General features: G+C 41.4%; 1 protein-coding gene across 12 annotated transcripts in view; it reads right to left on the bottom strand.

Moving 5' to 3' along the window:
• The window catches only part of CUNH4orf19 (chromosome unknown C4orf19 homolog), a 42,811-nt gene extending 30,491 nt beyond the window's left edge, over positions 1-12,320 (bottom strand). For 4 of the 12 annotated variants that reach the window (XM_062618785.1, XM_062618784.1, XM_062618791.1 and 1 more), the window contains exon 1: positions 12,025-12,286. The gene's annotated coding sequence lies outside the window, so the exon portion shown is untranslated. Of the gene's footprint in view, positions 1-12,024 lie in introns of all 12 variants that reach the window. The other 8 variants (XR_009964797.1, XR_009964796.1, XM_062618789.1 and 5 more) reach the window with 6 other exon arrangements.
• Positions 12,321-17,890: the final 5,570 nt, after the last annotated feature.

The raw sequence follows: 17,890 nt of genomic DNA, 5'->3' as shown, positions 1-17,890 counted from the left end.
GGTCTTTCCCTATTTGAGAGTGCTGTGAGGCTCTTGTACCCCTGGGAACAAACATCGGGGCTTGGGTTTTGTGCTCCTTGTTAGGCTACCAGTTTGACATTGAAAGAACTGAGCTTCTTTACTGGTTTGGATCACAGTGCTGGTAAGATGAGATGCCGAAGTGACAGGAAAGTGGTTTTGTTGCTGATGGAGACCCAGAAAGCTGCTAGATTCTATTAAATTCTGCCTTGTTTGTGTAAAAAAGACACCAGAATTCATTTCAGCTAGGATGGCCGGGCAAATCTGCATAAAATTGTAGTTGGTGCTTTTCTAAACCTTGTGCTATCTGATCAAGTTTCAGTCTACAAGGCTCATTGTGATGAAATGAGGAAGAGGTCTGAAGGAATAAGATATTTTTCTCCTTTACAGAAAAGAAGGCTTTTTCACACTGTGCTATCTGGCGTATTACCTCTTGAAATCTTTTAAATGTATCAAGCTTACATCTTTATTTTCTCTGTAACAAAACTTTCTTCCAGCCAAAGTGACTTATGAGTGATTTGCACTGTACATTCCTGTAACAACTAAATTCCTGTGATGCTGAGCTGCTGCTTAGAGATGGCCCTTCTCTCACCTATTCTCTGTGTATGTATTCAAAAGGAAAAAGTTAATTTGAATATTCACAATGAACAGAAGTAATGAAAAAACCTATCCAGTCTGCTGTGGCTAAAGCTTAATCCAAGCCTATAAGGTGAGAGAGAGCCTGTGAACTAGAGACCTTGAGACCCACTGAAACCATTGCATCGTCCTAAGACAGGTGGAGCTGAGGGTGTCTTGAAGGTGTCTTTTTGGCCACTGCTACCGAGTGCAGCATCTGGTGGCCCCCAGCAATGGGGGGCAAGGTTTTCCCCAAAGGTGAGAGGATAGAGAAGCAGCTCTCTGCTGATATCCTCCTTTCTTCCTCTAACAAAGGTGGTATTTAATAGTGAGAGACCAACAAGGGAGTTTGCAAAACAAGCCTGCTGTTTAAATTGCAGTGCTTGCACTGGTGTGACATTGTCTTAAAAAGCAGGCTCTGCTACAACCTTTGTGGGGAAAGGTGAGTGGAAACCCATCACTGTTGTTGCCTCTGGAAAGGAATACATTGTGCATAATGTGTACCAAAGATAAAAAGGTTGGCTACCTCAAGCTCTTTTGACAGAGTCCCTGATACGGATTTTTTTTTTTCATTTCTTTTTCAGATGATAGAAAGTTTTACATGCATGGTAGAAGTGTGAAAGCTTTGGAACTTGGGCTTAGGGAAAGGATGTCTCCATGCGCAAACACTAAGAAGAGGGAAACAGGTGGCAAACATTAATATTAGGGCAATTAGCTGCATCGTTTGGGTGGGGTAATGAATGAGGAGGACAGCTCTGTTATTAAGAGTCCTGACTAAGACCCAGCAGCCAGTGGTTTTCCTGTTGATGTTGCCTGCTTGTGCTCTCTGTTGCCCAGTGGTGTGTGGGCTGCAGGAGTTATTCATTGCTCCAGCAGCAATGTGCCCCATCACACAGAACAATTCACAAAAGTCCTGCCTAGCTGTGTGGGATATTAGTGCTTATTATGTACAGGATTTTGCTCTGCAGAATCTGTGTAGCTGTCTGAAGTCCTGGGCTTGGCAGTAGTATGGGCTTGGCAGCAGCACGGTCATAGCAGGTCTGAGCAAGACAGCTTGACAGCCACGTTGTCCAAAGCAACTTAAGGTTCACAAACCTGGTGTTTTATTGACCTTTAAGAGTGTCTGCTGCTCTGGGTTTACTCTGAGCCCACCTCATGCGCAGGGCAGACACCAGAACACACTGCTGTCAAAGCCACACAAGGCAGTGGCCACTAGACATTGTGCAATAACCTCCTGATGCCACCTATCAGTTGGGATTTCAGGTATCTGTTGTTAAGTGCCTCCTAAATCCAAAGGGATTAAAACCCAGAGCACTGATTTCTCAGGGATAGTACACTTTTTACTAATAAGCAAGATGGGATTGGGTTATGATTTCTTATTCTCCCTAAACTGAGCAGATGCCAGAAGTCTACATCCAGTCTGGTACTGGATGTTTGGCTAGGGTGTGTCTTATTAGGTGTCTTGGTGACAGGCAGAGAAATGAGGCTTTTATCACTTCTGGTGCCTGTAGATGCTGCTGTAAAACAAACAAGGAAATACTGCAAAAACCTGAAGGTAACTCAGAGGCAAAGCACCTACAGCGTTTTTATACAGGGAAATCCTGCAGGGAGGGGGCAAAAGCCCTGAAGTATAATGGGAGCTGGGTAATTGCACACTGAATAACAAACACCTCTGAATTTTTCAGCCATCTCACCAGGATGCTTCAAAAAAGCCATTCAAGGAAAGCTTTGTGGCAATCAATTGTGATCTTTGCTTTCATAGAGATCTCTTCAGACCTCATGGAAAGCAAAAGAAATGCCTGGACAAAGTAAAAAAGTGAAGCCCAGGCTCTGTTTCAGTCATATCTTTGTTGTCTGGCCTTTTAAAAGGGCTCATTGACCCAAGTGCTAAGTGTTGTTTGTGTTGTTTTCTGCTGGACTAGAAATACAGTGTTTCTTAGTGGGAGAAAAAGTATTGGCTCCACGAGGAGATTTTCTCCAGTCAGGCATTTCAAGGCTTTATAATGCTTTACCCTTCATCTGCCACATAGGTGTGTTGTTTATTCCATGGGAGGAGAGTAGCAAAAGATCTCTCCACGTGGGAAGGTAGCATGGGAGGAAGGTGAAGCAAGTTCAGCAAACAGGCTTGTTTGAAATAACACCCTAGAGAGAGAGATTGCAGATATTTGGAGACTGGGGTCCATGTGGTAGGTGGGAGGGGATTTCTGTGCTATTGATTAATTTCAAATTGTGTGGGATTTTCTTGGCATAAATGAATGGGGGTTTTGCCAACTTAAGCTTAATTTTCCTTCTGTCAAATGAGTTGCTAGAGCTGTGTGATGAGGAAGTTTTGAGGATGAAGGACTCTGGAATCTGCAGGACTTGACTGAGTTAACCTTTCTATTTGTCTGGGAGAGGGAGCGTGGCTTTTCCTGGGTGGTAGCATATTTACTTGTGTAGTCCCTTTCCAAAGTTTCCAGAGCCTTGTTCAAAAAAAACCTGTATATCTCCTGGAGTACAAAAAGCTTTTTTTATGATATCTTTGTATATTATGCTCCTTACCGGGGATGCCATGAAGATGAGGAAAACCAAAACAGCCTGAATAAAGTATAAATCCTGCAGGGTGACAATAGAGACTTGCACATATTGGGAAACAGAAGGCCAAACCTAGAAAACAGGTGGCTCTTGATGGACTCAGTCCTTGGGTTAGAGAATCTATGCCAGTATCTAGGTGAGCTGTTCAACTGCATTAGCACTGCACTGCAGAGTGAGTTCTGCCGACAGAAGAATATTGCAGGCTGTAGGAATGTGAGACAAAGTAGAACTGAGGCAGGCCAGAAAAAATCTGTTTTGCTGAACAAAGAAATCTTAGTCTATGATTAACTTTATTTCATGTCAAGAGTAGAACATACAAATCTAGGTTCTTTCATGGCATGATACTGAACAATATAAGCCCTGTAGCACAGAAAGCATACCGCTGCTTGATTATCTGTCCTAAATGTACTTTAGAGAAATTTATTCAGGTTTACTTTATCCTAATACTCATTTAATGCAGCTGTTACAACAGTACAGCCCATAGCTTTGCAATAAGCCGTGCTTCTGAGGCTCATCTCAAGCACTGGCCTTATGAAACAATTTTTTTGCAGATTCCTCGTTTTGCATCAAGTTGCATTGATACAGACAATGGAAAATACTTTCATAAGATTGGAAGAATCAGTGCTTCACAGACTTGAAAATTGTGTGACAAAGGCAAATTAACATGTGGAAGCTTAACAGGTTAAGGCAACTCAACATTTTGTTGAGGTTTGTTGGAGAAAACATGAAAATTTAGCTCGTTGAAGGGCAAACAGAACCCACAGGGAAAAGAGCCGATATGGGTTTCACTGTTTCACAGGAAATTGAGGCAGATGCAGGAAAAATGTATTCTGTGTATGTTTAACAAGATTTCAGGTCATAACTGGATCTTCAAACTGGAATGTAAACAGAAGGAAAAGATACTGAAGCCTGTTTGCTAATAGCTTAAGTTTGCAAGAGTTGCATCTCTGGTTTGTTACTGCTAGGCCAAAGTGAATCCTACACAGAGACGTAAGTGTAACCCACAAAATGCGTGCTATAAATTCATTGTTCAGCCAAAACTTTTATGTTCCTGGCAAGACTGAAAGAGAACACCATGAATCAGAACACTCAGCCTCCTGCCCAAATTTATGGCTTCCTGCAGGTCTAAGAAATAGAAGGTTGTGCATAAGACAGACAGTGTTAGGGCTAAGGCATATACAGAAGAATGGAGTTGGAGAACTACATGTAAAGCTTGCAGAACAATATACTTGGTGCAGGTGAGTTGGTTTGAAAGAAAAACCTGACTTTGCTCATCTTAAAAAAAATAAACCTCAAACTTTCCTTACCCAGTTGTCCTGTATAGAAATCAATTTTCTCACTTTCATCATTATTCTTTATCCTTGTTGCTTTTTAATTGGATCATGACATGAAATCCAAATAAATAATACAGCTTGTGTTGTGTCACCTGAAGAAGAGCCTTTCCTTGGCAGAAGAATTTGGGGGCAGAGTTGGTGTGTTTTGTGAGCAAAAGGGTAATATTGTTTGTTAGGTCAGATATTGGTGGTTCACAGTTTGGATGAATGCCTAGCATGTAGGGGCACCAAAAGCTTAGATCTGGTATTTCTCTGAACAGTAAGGCTGTGGTGTTCCTGGCTCAAGGAGTTATTTCCGAGATGATCTTTAGCTATAAGTAGAACTGTTTAGACTCAGTTAAGTATTGGGATGTTTGAGAATGATCAAATACATACACTGAACCTAAGAATCCATCTAAAACTGTGTAAGCCATATAAGTAATTTTCTTATCAGCTTATATCTGTATCATCTTTCAGATAAGGCATAGCCTGCAAGATATTAATATGCTTGCTACATTTATTTTTCCTCCACTCATTTTTGTTTGTTTGTGTGTGTGTGTTCTCCCCCAGTTTTAGTGCTCAAGATGCTCCCCCTACACTATATTGTTCCTACATAACAAGTGCAGGAAACAAACATTTTTTTTTACGTCATTGTTCCTGAACATTTCAAATAAATAATGGTCAGTGAAGAGTAGAAAAGCAGAGGATTATTTTGTCCATAGTTACAAAGTACTGTGAAAACAGATAAAGAAACTTTTTAAAACAGAAAAGCACAGAAAACATTAAAAGTCACACTCAAAAATCTTGAAGACTCGGATACAATACCTTAATAATGACCCTTTTATGTGATGTGACTTTTTCTCTTACATCAGTTCCTTTTTATTCAAAGGGTTTTTCTTTTAAATGCAGCATTTAATGTGTAAAGCATAAGAGATAATTTAATCTAGAGCTGTTTAGAATGCGGGTGAGCTTTTCCATTTGGTTATTTAAAGCCAATTTCCTTCACAGACATTGAGTGATGATGGGTGGCTAAGGGAATGATTAGATGCAACGATTTCATGAACAAGAGCAAAGAGTTCTTATGTTATAATTACAATAATTATTGCTTAGAACAAGGCAGATCCAGAGTATTGACCACTGCATTAAAAAGGTCCAAATGTGGCTAAGATATGGTAATGGCGAGATAGCAGTGAAATACAGCTGCCTTTCTGTAGTATTATTGAATTGCTTATCTTGATTGTATTTGCAAGCTTTTTCAGTCTCTCAGTACAATACTTGAATGCTATTGAAAAACATTCATTGCCTTAAAAGACTTAGTGTTGTCTGGCATTGAGCCTGTTTAGAAATCCTTGTTGTTTTGTGGGTTTTTGTATTTTGTTTTGGGATTTTTTTTATTTATTTTTTTTTCCCCTTCTTTTTCTTTTAATCCTGTGGAAAAGAATGGACTGCATTCACCAAAATTATCAATGAATATTTCAATATTAAGTCTGACTTGCTGGACTGTGTTTCAGCAGTGGAGTTGCTCATGATGCTGTACGCTAAAAACAGGCTGACATTTCCAGCAGAGCTCCTTTTCCAAAGAGTTTATGCCCTGGCTATAAATGGTGTGTCTCAGTTACTTCTGTTATACAGCAAATACCTGCTGCTTGTGTGTTAGACCTTTATATATTGGCCAGGCTGACATATTGTCCCAGGACAAGAGAGTTGCTGACAGTGAGCTGGATTTTTAAAGGGTGTTAAGTCATTAGAGGCAGATTTGGCTCTTAGAACATTTGGGAGACCCAGATTCAGATTCTGCCTCCTGCACAGAGCCATAGGGTTTATTTAGCTCAGTGCTTCTCCCGCCGGCAAGCTGTGGGTAGCAATGTGTGCTCTGAGCTAATTAGGTCTGCTCTCACTCTTTCCAGAGGAAAGTCCAGCCACACTGACTTCAGTGTAGAGCTTTATCATGGAAGGATGGCAGAGAAATGAAATAAAGTTTAGGGTGTAGTTTTATGAATACTGGGTGCTGATATTGGCTGTGAAAGCAGCAAGCTGGCCTTCCCCTAGCATCTAGTTTTTTGTCCTTGGTTTTGCTCTGTTTTCTTAAACTTTGTTGTTTTGTTTTTTTTTTTTTATGGATCAGCTGCACATTATCAAAGCTGCGTATTTGTTCTCTATATAAACATGAAGTGAATGCACGTGTTTTTATGGAAGGTAATTAATTGGATAATTGAACTAGGATAATTTCACTCTGCATTAGTTTTTAGTGTATACTGGTAAATATGGACTAGCCTTTTAGCAACCTGTGTGCATACATCCAAAGCATCGGAAAATATTCCCAAGTGATTTTAAATTAAAAAGAGATGTTAAGGACAGCAATTGGACATTGTACATGGCTGTAGCTTCTCAGGCCCCTGGAGGTCTTCAGTTCAGGCCTGATGACTGTTGCTTTTGTTTCATTTACATTGCAAATGAAATCTTATGGTATTTCTGGTCTTTATCCATGTTTTCCTCTGAAATGGTTGACTCTGTATCTTTGCTGCAGATATTGACTGTTCATTACTAATGTTCAGTGGAGACATACACATACTGACAACAGAAATGGAGGGCTGATATCAAGCCTTGCAACATCTGCTAAACTCACATGGGGAAAGGGAATATGAAAACAAATACACAAAGGACAGAGCCACTGAGATGGTAAATATTGTTTTTTCCACGCCACACCCAAACCAAAAATAGAGACAGAGAGGCCCTTAACAAAGCTTTATTCAGGTTCCTGACAGCTGACAGTAACTGCTTGTTTTCCACTGAGCTATAAGTGAACAAGACTACCAGCTTATTTCAAAAGCCTGAATTTGCCCGAGACTTAAATTTCTTTTGCTACGAGTAGATCAGAAGCAGATGAGAAGAATAGCTCTGTGGACATTTGTAGTGCTAAAGTCATGCAAATGTAGTAGATAACAAGCTTGCATTCCATAACGGGAGTAAGAGTTGATAACATTTTTCTGGGGGTGGGGGTGGTCAGCAAGAAACTGCCTGTAGAGTGGAGCAGTGTGGATTTGCTAGCTGGGCAGGAGGAGCAAAAAGCAAAGGAGCTGGAGGGCTGGCTCAGGCTGCTGACCTGAGAGCTACTCTGGATCTGGGAACTACCCTGGCATGAGGGGGGACCTCGAGTTTATTGAGGGCCCCCACTATACCAGCACGGCTGCATGAGAGAGCACACAGCCCAGATGGGACAGGAGGAAATTGTTGGGTGGCTGTGTCAGGGCATAGGTGGTATTTTCTACATCCTAGGCTGCTGCACAAAGCTCGTGTGCTTACTAAGGTAGATAAAGCTGGGCACTCCTAAACCTACTGCTGATGAAACAGTGGTAAAAAGGGGAAAGTGAGTGTAATAAATAACAGCCCAATCAATAAATACGGTCATTGTAATAAGTACAGTGGGCAAGGTAGGCAGAGGATGAACAGACCTACAGCCTGGCAAGTCCTCAGGACTGTGGGAACGTGTCCGTGTATGGCTCATTTGGAACACTCCCTGCCTCTCCTGCCTGGAAGCTACTTTCAGGTGAATCTGCATCAGTGTATCATAAGAGGACATTAATGCCAACTTGCCCAGGGAAAGTGCCTTAGCATCCAGATGTCCCTGTCCTGAGCTTGAGAGATGGGGTGGAAGTGAAATAATCTGTTTTGAAATAGTCTGGAGAGCTTCTGTCCAGTATAGGTGAAACTATTTGAATGGCTGTGGTTTCTGCTGGCAGTAGGGTAGCATCAGCACAGCTTGCATTGGGTTATTTCTTTTTCTCCTGGTCTCTGTTGACAGCGTGAGGATTTGATACTGTTCCCACCGAAGCCAGTATGAAAAGTTGCCAGAGTGGACTTCAGATTGAAGAGGTTTTCAAGTCACTGGATGTGTGGTATCCTTGACATAGGATACTCTTGTCTTTGTTACTCATCTCTTTCAGAAAAGCAGCTTTCCTGCTATAGCAAGCCTTTGGACCTTGTTTACATAAAATCAGACAAGTAACTGCCCTTAAATAGAAATACAAAACTATATTGAATAGCTGGGAAATGATGCAAAGTTGAGCCAGGCCCAGTTGGTAACACTAAAAAAATAAGCCCCAAGGAGATGGCTTACTCCTTGCTCTCCCAAATGTAAAAGCGACTTATGTGAATTAATAATAGAATAGTCAACCAGAAATATTTTTCTAACCAGAAAGCATCTGTGGCTTTGCAGCAAACATCTGTGGTTGAAGTGAAAAAAAGGAAGTTAAACAAACTTGTATAAAAACTGCAGACACAAAAATGTCACAGAAAAAAGAAAACTTGGGCCTTTTTCTTCCCTGCTTCCTGCTGTAAGTGATTAAATGTTTAGTTTCCAAACAATGTACTCATCTCAGGAATATCTTAAAGTTCCTCCAAATGTCTAAGTGAAAGTGACTCAGAGGAGAGCTCACAGGAAAATTGCTGCCTTTTTTTCCCCCTTTCCAATGATCCCTTTTGACCTTTCTACAAAAGCTTATTTCTTTTATTCATTTTGATATCAAACTTTCAGTAAGTAAAACTACATCACGTTTTCTACCTGTTCTCCTTAGCAATACATCCTGCTTGCCAGCACTCTTCTGTAGCTCAGCAAAAATCAGTGATTTCCATGCATCACTGCTTGGGGGTGAAGTTTTGTCATTACTTCTCTGGCATGATCAGGTGCTAAATGAGGTGCCGGCTTAGTCCTGGCTAAGGAACAATGGGGATTTGGCCTCCTGCTTGGTGTTAGCTGTGCCCTCCCCACAACAACCTGGAAATCATGGGCATACTCTGCTGATAGATGACCATATATAATCCTCAGATAAACAGAGTCTGAAGGACGAATTTTAAGTTCCAAACAAACATTTATTGATTAACTACATTTCAGTGTGTTGCCTGTGTTGAGCCTCCACCACCCCAAGTCTTTTGTGAAACAGTATCAGTGGAAAATGTAGACAATGCTGAGGCCATGTTTAACTAGATACTGTGCAAACTTAGCAAAAGACCATCCCTTCCTGAAAGACGTGAAGAAAGCCTTTCCTTGGCTTTCATTCAGTAAAGCCTAAGAGCAAATAGTTTAAGTAAGTTTGTTTCCTTGAGATCAGATAGAAACAATGGTGTGGTTAAGAAGGGCCTCAGCACTCACACATTAACCTTGCACAGTGACCACTTTCAACCAGGCATTCCTGGTTGTTCCCTTCAAGCCATAGTTCCCTTCACTTGCAGGTTTTGCAATCTGCCCTCCTACCTAGAGCTATGCAAAAATCACTGGGTGGGTGATTTTCAGTATTAGCCTTCAACCTGGTACAAGTTTCCTGAACTTTGCAAGGCTTTTGAAAGATCTGGATTGGCTTTTGATCAACACTTGGTTTAGCTCTGGTTTTGGGGTAAAGAGAAAACCGTTCCAAAGTTCTGGTAGTGTTTTGATTTTTATGTTTGCTGGACTTCCTCCAAAATCCAAGTGAAAAAATATTTCTTAAGTTTACAATAATCTCAGTTTCCAAGAACCTCTCTCTTTCCTTGTTTATGAGCAGGAAGTGTTTAATTTGTGTCTTCCCCATGAAACAACAGTACGTTTGACTCCAGATTCATGTGAAAAAGCAGGAGAATAGGTTGGCTCATTTAATTAGAAAAGGTAATAATTAGAAGAGTACAAATTCCTTTTGTAAGGAATCAGTAAAATCATGGGTATAATAAACCATCTGAACTCCTAGAGTGCTAGGCAGCAGATGCTTCATTTGTATTCATTTAGGAAAGGAGTTACGGCTCCCTCTCATTCAGTGTCCAGTCTGGTAACAGAGTAACTTTAGTGTCCATTCTACCTTCTACCCTACAACAATTCTTTGTGTAATTAACATTCAACAGATCTAACTACTGAGTTACTAAGTGCTGGTTTACCATGACACACCCAATTTGCACAAACATTTCTGAAAAGGGACGGGCCAGGCAGGCTGCTCCTAGCATGTCAGGTGCAACGTTCCTCCTCAGGCAAAGCCTCTCTAAAAGGTTGGCTGTTGATTTGCGAGTGGGTGTGTTCCTCTCACTCCCCTGAGATTTAAATTTAGCTTAGCAAATAAGCCCCTTATCTACAAGAGTTTCAAAACAGATTTTTGTAAAGAATTTAAGTTCAGAGGTCAGTTATAGTAAATTCGGAACAACTCTTTTAAAGTGTAGTGGCTTCTTGCTGTGTTCCCACCAGTGTGGTTGTGAGTGACTCTGCTGGGGCAGGGGGGCAGTCAAGGATACGGTTCAATTTGAGAAAAAGATGTTTGATGACTCAGGCTGAACATGCTAGGCCAGATTTGCGTTTAGGCTCAATTTTTTTCAAATTTATTTTTATGTGCTGGTAATAACCAAACCCTGTTTTTTTTTGTTTTGTTTTTTTTTTCAAACAAAAATGAGAGCTTATCTGAAGCTAGTTGCTGTAGCTATTACTGTTCACTGCTCCTTAGTATCTCCTGTATGAGGAAAAAATAAAAATGGGGTTTATACAATAAACTGAGGAAAAAATACATTGCTTACAATCACCACCCGACCATTGCAGGAGTAAAATAATCAACACTGCTTGCTGGTTTTGTGCAGTGGGAATCCTCAGGGGGTGGACATCTTAAGTATCTTTCAGTCAATATAGATTCTGTAGCTCTATAGAATGTAGTCTCTAACTGCATTCCTCTAAAGGGATTAAAATGCTGAGTATTTAGAACACTGAAAACAATTACAGTTTAAAAAAAACTGATGCAAAAAAGGTCTTTGTGATAAAAATGCTAATGCTGTATCCTGGAAAAATCCTTCCACACAAAGAGAAAACCATGAACTCCTGCAATATTGGCAGCAATTCTTAGTGAAAATTTATCACTGCATGTGAAAATGGATATGCTTGAATGCAATTTAAATTCTTGATTAACTGGGTTTTAACTGACTTTACTCTTACTCCCTATTTTGTAATTTTTTCTCCTTTTATGGAGCACAGCAATATTCCCCATCTGCCTTTCATTTGCTTTTGTAAGATTTTTTTTTGTTTTAAATTCACCAAATTCTAGGTGGGGAAATCAGAAATCCTTTTTTTTCAGTGAGGAAGCCGCATCCATTAAAATACCCTTGGGTTGAAGTAACTGAAACAATGTGCAATTCATGATATAAGTAAGGTCAGAAGAGTTCTAAATCCCTTCATTGCAGACATCAAAGATATGTTAACTCCCCCTTTACCCCACAAACTCTAACACAACCACTTCAAAAACTGAGAAATCTCTAAAAATACTACTTTTTATGTAAATTTGGCTTAAAAATATCTTTTGTTTTGATTTCTGCTGAGCCGAGTGTGTTTCTGAGAATAAAAACAACACTGAATCTACAACAGGTGGAACAAGAGAGATCAGATATTTTCAGGATAAAACTATTAGATTATTTTGAAAGCTAAAAAAGGAGTACAAAATATGCTCTCTAAATAATTTCTCTTGAAAGCCCAATGTTACAAGTTTAAAAGAAGAAGAAGTTTTCCTACCTGCAGCTTTTGTGTGGATCAGGAAGTGTAGCTTTTTTCTGATTACAATCTTCCATGGCTTAGCTTGGCTTCTGCATTTGAATGTTAAATATGTAAGAATGCCTTGTTTAGCTTGGGAGTTTGCATGACCTCTTAATGAGACACTGTAGTTGGTGTCATTGGGTATTAAGGTGTCATGTGACTGTAGATGAAAATAAAATCCTTTAAAGTTTGCATTTAATACTTCCTAGAATGTGTAACCCTTTACCTGCAAGCTGGATGAAAACCTGACAGAACTCACCACTGTCTGGGCAGGGTTAGTAAAAGAAGAGGAAGAACATGTGCCAAATATTTCCTTTTCTGCCGGGACAGTCACTTACAACCACAGCAAAGTCTGAGCCCGTCAGCGTATGAGTGCTCTCACTTGCGTGTTCTTAAAATTAAATCTACCTGTATCACAATCGGTGCTGGAGGGATTTGGCAGAAAGCTCCTCTGTTACATTTTATTTAGCACTGATGTTTAATCCCCACTGTTCTGGGGTAGTGCTCCGTAAGGGAACTTGGCTCTAAGGTATATTTGCAAGCACTGCAACAGGTTTACCTGTGAAAGTTGCTGACTTTCCTGGAATCATTTTGGTTTGGGTGTGCTGTTTCAAAGTGTGCTAAAAAAGAAGTTCTGCTGCCACAATCCAGTTAGGAGAGTGCTCCCTGTGCAGGATGAGAGATTTAATTTAGCCAGTCTCTGCAAGCAGCTGGGTGAGGTGTTCCCAGCTTTAATCTTTAACATATATCGATGTACCTGGAAACTGTGTTAAAACCCCAGCCTCCTGGAAAGAACTGGCACTGACATTGCATCACCTAACTGCATGGGTCATAGCCGGGGGTCCCCAGCAGCGCTGACGCAGCCTACTGATAGTACCTTGGAAATGTTCTGCTAAATCCCTTCTTTCTTTGTGGTGTTAAGCCTCATAGCAGCAGATATAGGAGGTTCAGCTGCTGTATGAGTAGGTGTGCTGTTCTCGCCCTGAATAATGCTGGGTTTAGGGTTGCCTCCTTGCCTGGGGGGCGGATTGCATCCCTGCTTACCCAGCGGAAGGAACGTGTTGGAGCCCTGCTTGTCTTTCTAGTGCAAAGTATCTGCCTAAAATCCCTCTAAAGCAGCGGTCTCGGTTTGCCCTGTTACACTTCCCCTAGTATGCGCTGCAGTGAGCACTGTAACAGGCTGCCCAGGGAGGTTGTGGAGTCTCCCTCTCCACGAGACATTCGAAACCTGCCTAGATGCATTCCTGTGTAGCCTGCTCTGGGTGGGCTTGCCCTGGCAGGGGCTTGCTTGGACTGGATGATCTCTAGAGGCCCCTTCCAACCCAAACCATACTGTGATTCTGTGATGAGACTGTCAAACTCAGTTCAGTGGTGGCTGAGGAGGACTGGGGGGCAGGGAATCAGGGACATCAGGGACACGCCCCCCCATCCCCAGTGCTGCCAGGCCCTGTATCGGAGACTCATGCATTGCATGCCAGCAAGCAAATTAATAAAAGCTGCTTTGGATGTGCTTATTTTAAGCAGAGAGTTATGTCATAATGTAAGGGCCAAGTATCATTTACAGTCTGTGGGCTCACGAACTGCAAAGCTCTGCAGCAGCTCTTTGGCAGATTTTATGTTGTTGTTGTTTTTTGTTTTTTTTTTTTTTTTTTTTCTCCTGCCAAGCTTTCAGTGTTAGCTGAAAATGGATTTTGAGAGCCAGGAAAAGTCTTATTACAGAACCTTCACTAAACTCGCCCAAAGGCTCTCTGGCCAGTAAGTAAAGAATTGTCCTTAAGTTGTTAGGGAGTTGAGGAAGGCAGTAGATGCAAGCAGCTGGGGGCTGCTCCTGCTCATACAGCATGGTGCTGTGTGTACACCTGAGCACAGCCCTTGTACTGTATGCCTGGCTTACAGCCCTGCCCAGATGGAGCCAGTCCCCAAGTGCCAGCTCTGCACCCGCTGGTATTTTGCCATTACCCTCCTGGTTGTGGTTGGGCTAATAGGCTGGGCTAAGAGGCTGAGAAATGACCCAGCCCCAGAGCTGTGCAGTAGGACAGGAGATGACCTTGGGGAGGCTGCCTCCCCCTTGCTCCTGATGCCTGGCCTCCTTGTCAGACCCTTTTCATGGCTACTGCATTTTTTGATGTTTCACAGACTTCATTTTTGTGGTTTCTTGAACCTCCACCCAGTATTTCTACACCAGTAGAGAAATTCTGTCCGACCCCAGCAGTCCCAAGCATGCTAAGCTGCTGTAGTACTGTTTCTGCAACCGAATGTTTCCTATGGATATGTGCAAACTGATGGATCTATTCTGGCTGCTTGTTTGGTCAGGTTTTCATAGATGTGTTCTGGAGGAAAAGATCACTTGTCTCACCAATCTATAGTCTTTGTTCAGAAACACAGGCATGACAACATTTATTTATTTTTTTTTTCAAAAATACTTGAGACATTCAGCCTGCAGAAATCCTTTCTGTTTTAATCACATTCTTGTGCCTTAATCGACTGCTTTGGCTGAGGTTTTCTGGAGAACCTTCCTGCTGAGATAGAAGTCTGCCTCGAAAAATTAGAGCCCCAAAGGTTAATTTTGCAACTTCAGATACTATTGTCAACATGATATTACAGTGGGGACTGCTGGGCAATTTACTAACAGGCAACAGAATAACAGAGACAAATGGCAGCAAACTATCCTGTTGCTTTTGGGATGTTCTATTTTCGCTTGTGCTACAGCATATCTAGAGCTTTGCTTCATCTCTCATCTTGCAAGTGGGTGTATTTCCCTTTAAATATTCTGAATAGATCTATTTTAGTCTAGAAGCTTTCTCACATGCACTGAAATATATGTGAAATCAGAGCTATGGCATGAAAGCAGAGAGATTAGTTTATACGATGTAAAAGTAAGACCTGTGCTGGTGTGCAGATTGTGTGGTGAAAGCTGCAACAGCAGGCGCATGGGTGTGCCTTAAATATGTATCTTCTGTATATTCCCTGCGGGAGAGGAGACTGGTGTGCTGCTGAGAGGGCAGGTGCTGTGGGTGGAGAGTGTACCATGGCTGGGAGCATGTGAGGGGCTTTGCTGAGTTGGGATGGGAGCCCCCCCTCACCCTGGTAAGCAGCAGCAGCATGGGACTGGGATGATGGGGCATTAGGGGCAGGGAGAAGAGCTTGCTAGGGGCAGATCTCAACAGCCCCTTTGGGAAAATCTTGTGATCTTAACAGCATTTTCTACTGGACTAGACACCTTGTGGTAACAATCCCTCTCACTCTTCTGGTTATTGGCCTGTGTTTTTAAGTGAATGTAGCCCTGCATAGCTGGTTCTCGACAGTGAATGTCCCTTTTTCACAGAAGTACAGTGGTGCAAACTGCCCCTTCTGGAGAAGCACATGATAAAATGCCTTATCCCATCCTGGGAAGGATCACGATGACTGTTCCTTCAACCTTTGACCTCTCTGCTGAAATCGAGAATTGAGACTATGATTTAGACCCACACTGAGAGCACCACTTCATGTCATGAAACTGAGAAGACTGCCTCCAAAATGCAAGGAATGGTCTTCAGTGACCAGGCTGGAAATGTAAACCAGGGAAAAAAGTATAGCTCATTACTCCCCCTGCAGCAAGGTGGTGTTTCAGGAACAGATATTGAGTAGCATCCTCAAGGGGGTGAAAGAACTTTGAAGTAGGGTATGTCTGTAGCATAAACACTTGATAATGATTCTTAGTAACAAAAAGAAAGAAAAAAGAGAAAACTGTCCAAAGGCTGTAGTCCACATGTAGGTGATTACATAATCAGTTTAATGGTTACATAAAATATGTGTAAAAAGGTAAGATGTCTTTGGTTTTATACTACCTTCTTAGAATTAGAATAAATAGATTTCATAATTGCCCTTTTACAATCTTAATATTTATATATTTTTTAATCCTTAATCAACAAAATAGAACAATTGTAGCAATGATCTGTAGTAGCAGATTGCTGCTAAAAGTCTAATGGTAATTAGCCAAAGGACCCATACAGACATACATAAGGAGTTTTTGACAAAGGGCAAAATCTCAGGATTTTAAGCTGATCTGGGGTTGAAATGGTCCTCACACATGTAAACACCATTTTAGTGATGATTTTTTGCTTTAAATTTGCTTTGCTAGATGGCTAAAACTTCTGTTTCTATAGGTTTACATACAGGGCTTGAGTGTGCAGCATAGAGAAAGGAGGGCTGGGGAACCACTGAAACCTGAATGCCTTCTGAATGCTTTTTGCAGGCTACATGTTAACTCCCATTTTGATGTTATCTGACAATATGTTGAATGGCCACAGGCTGTATGAAATGAAGTCACGGGCCATGCATTCCCCAGCTGTGGTGCAAAGGAAATGACTGATGAAAACATTTTTTCTAGCTGACCTCCGGCTTACCTTTGTCTGCCAAAGAATTTCTGGCTAACTCCCCTTCAAAGCTTTCTTGCAGCTACAGCCTATTCCTAGAATCTTCCGTGTTAGAAAATATGGACCCCGTCTGAGCCTGTTTATTGATGCACTTTAGATAATAAATGAAAGCTTTGTTCTAGATACACTGATAATGCTCCTTAAAAGATAAGAAATTGCTTTATTCCTAGGTAGGGATAGAACAGCACTTGGCATTTGCATGGCTCATTAGTAGAGAAACTACGCTGTCCCTGTACCACTGCATAGAGGTACTCGGGGACAGATTTGTGAGGGGCTACAGAGTGCTCGCTCTGCCAGCACCAAGTATTTGGACACTGAGCAGCCTACTGCAATTCAGAAACCTGCATCTTCTATTTATGTCCAGTGTGAGGAATCTGACCTGTGAGAAATAGATTCAGAAAGCTGAAAAGCTGAATGAGATAGTTTATCTATTAAGACATAGGTAAATTATAAGGAGGGACAGGACGTAAACAGCATCCTTTAGTGCGATTAAGAACTCAATACCTGTCTGAAGGGCTTAAATGAATTAGGAGTCATGTTCATGTTTGTCTATCTTGTTATTCTACAATTAAGAAAAACAGTACTGCTGCCCCACTCTTGCCATCCTTGCTTAGAACATAAAAACTAAAGTTTAAAGCAGGACAGGAACATGCCTTTTTATATACAGACTCACTGCTTTCATGGGTCAGCCTATTCCTTTGACCAACTAGACAAGGCCTAAAATCAATTCTCTTTGGCCCAAGATGAAGGGAAGACTGTTCTCATGTTTAGGTCCTGTGTTTTGCTGGGACTATCTCCTGTCCCAGGAACCCATGCCATTGTGTAGAAGACCACAAAGTTCACTGAGCCAGAAAATAAGAGGAACAAGTCTGGGTACTCTATGGATAAGCTGCTCAGCTGAGCCGGTACTAGCTGGGCTCTAGTATTGCTTCCCCAAAAGGAAGAACATTTATCTGGGTTTGCTTTGCTTCTATGTTATGCTCCTTTACTACCCAAAGTTAGCTACTCTCCTGGCAGATAGAAGGTGTATTTTTACTCTTCCAAGATAATGAAAGAACAGATTATGCACAAGGAGTTCAAGGCTCACATGTGCAAGTCATACCCAGTGCTTAAAGAAGGTGGAAGTCACTTACCTACAGGACATGATCCTGGGAGGCATGGATCCCACAGCCCCTTTCTGTAGCTCCACAGGTCTGAAGGGGAGTGGGATTTCAGGTGTTTCTCTCTTTTCTGGGCTTTCTATTGAGTAGGTTACACAAACCTTCATGTCTGTTGACTTGCACACTGGCAGCATGCAATCTAGTCATAAGCAGCACCCAAGCATGCTTTTTTGTTGTTTTTTGAATGCTTGATTTATTTAACTGAAGTGGGAAAAATAATGGAGTTTTTCCTTATGAATAAAGCCCTTAAAATTATTTAAATATGGACTA

The sequence above is a fragment of the Pezoporus occidentalis genome, unplaced genomic scaffold (genome assembly GCF_034315485.1).
Source record: "Pezoporus occidentalis ecotype Australia unplaced genomic scaffold, CSIRO_AGI_Poc_V1 ctg203, whole genome shotgun sequence".
NCBI classification, from domain to species: domain Eukaryota; kingdom Metazoa; phylum Chordata; class Aves; order Psittaciformes; family Psittacidae; genus Pezoporus; species Pezoporus occidentalis.
The sequence above is the reverse complement of the archived record's forward strand: the minus strand, read 5'-3'. Positions and strand labels throughout refer to the sequence as shown.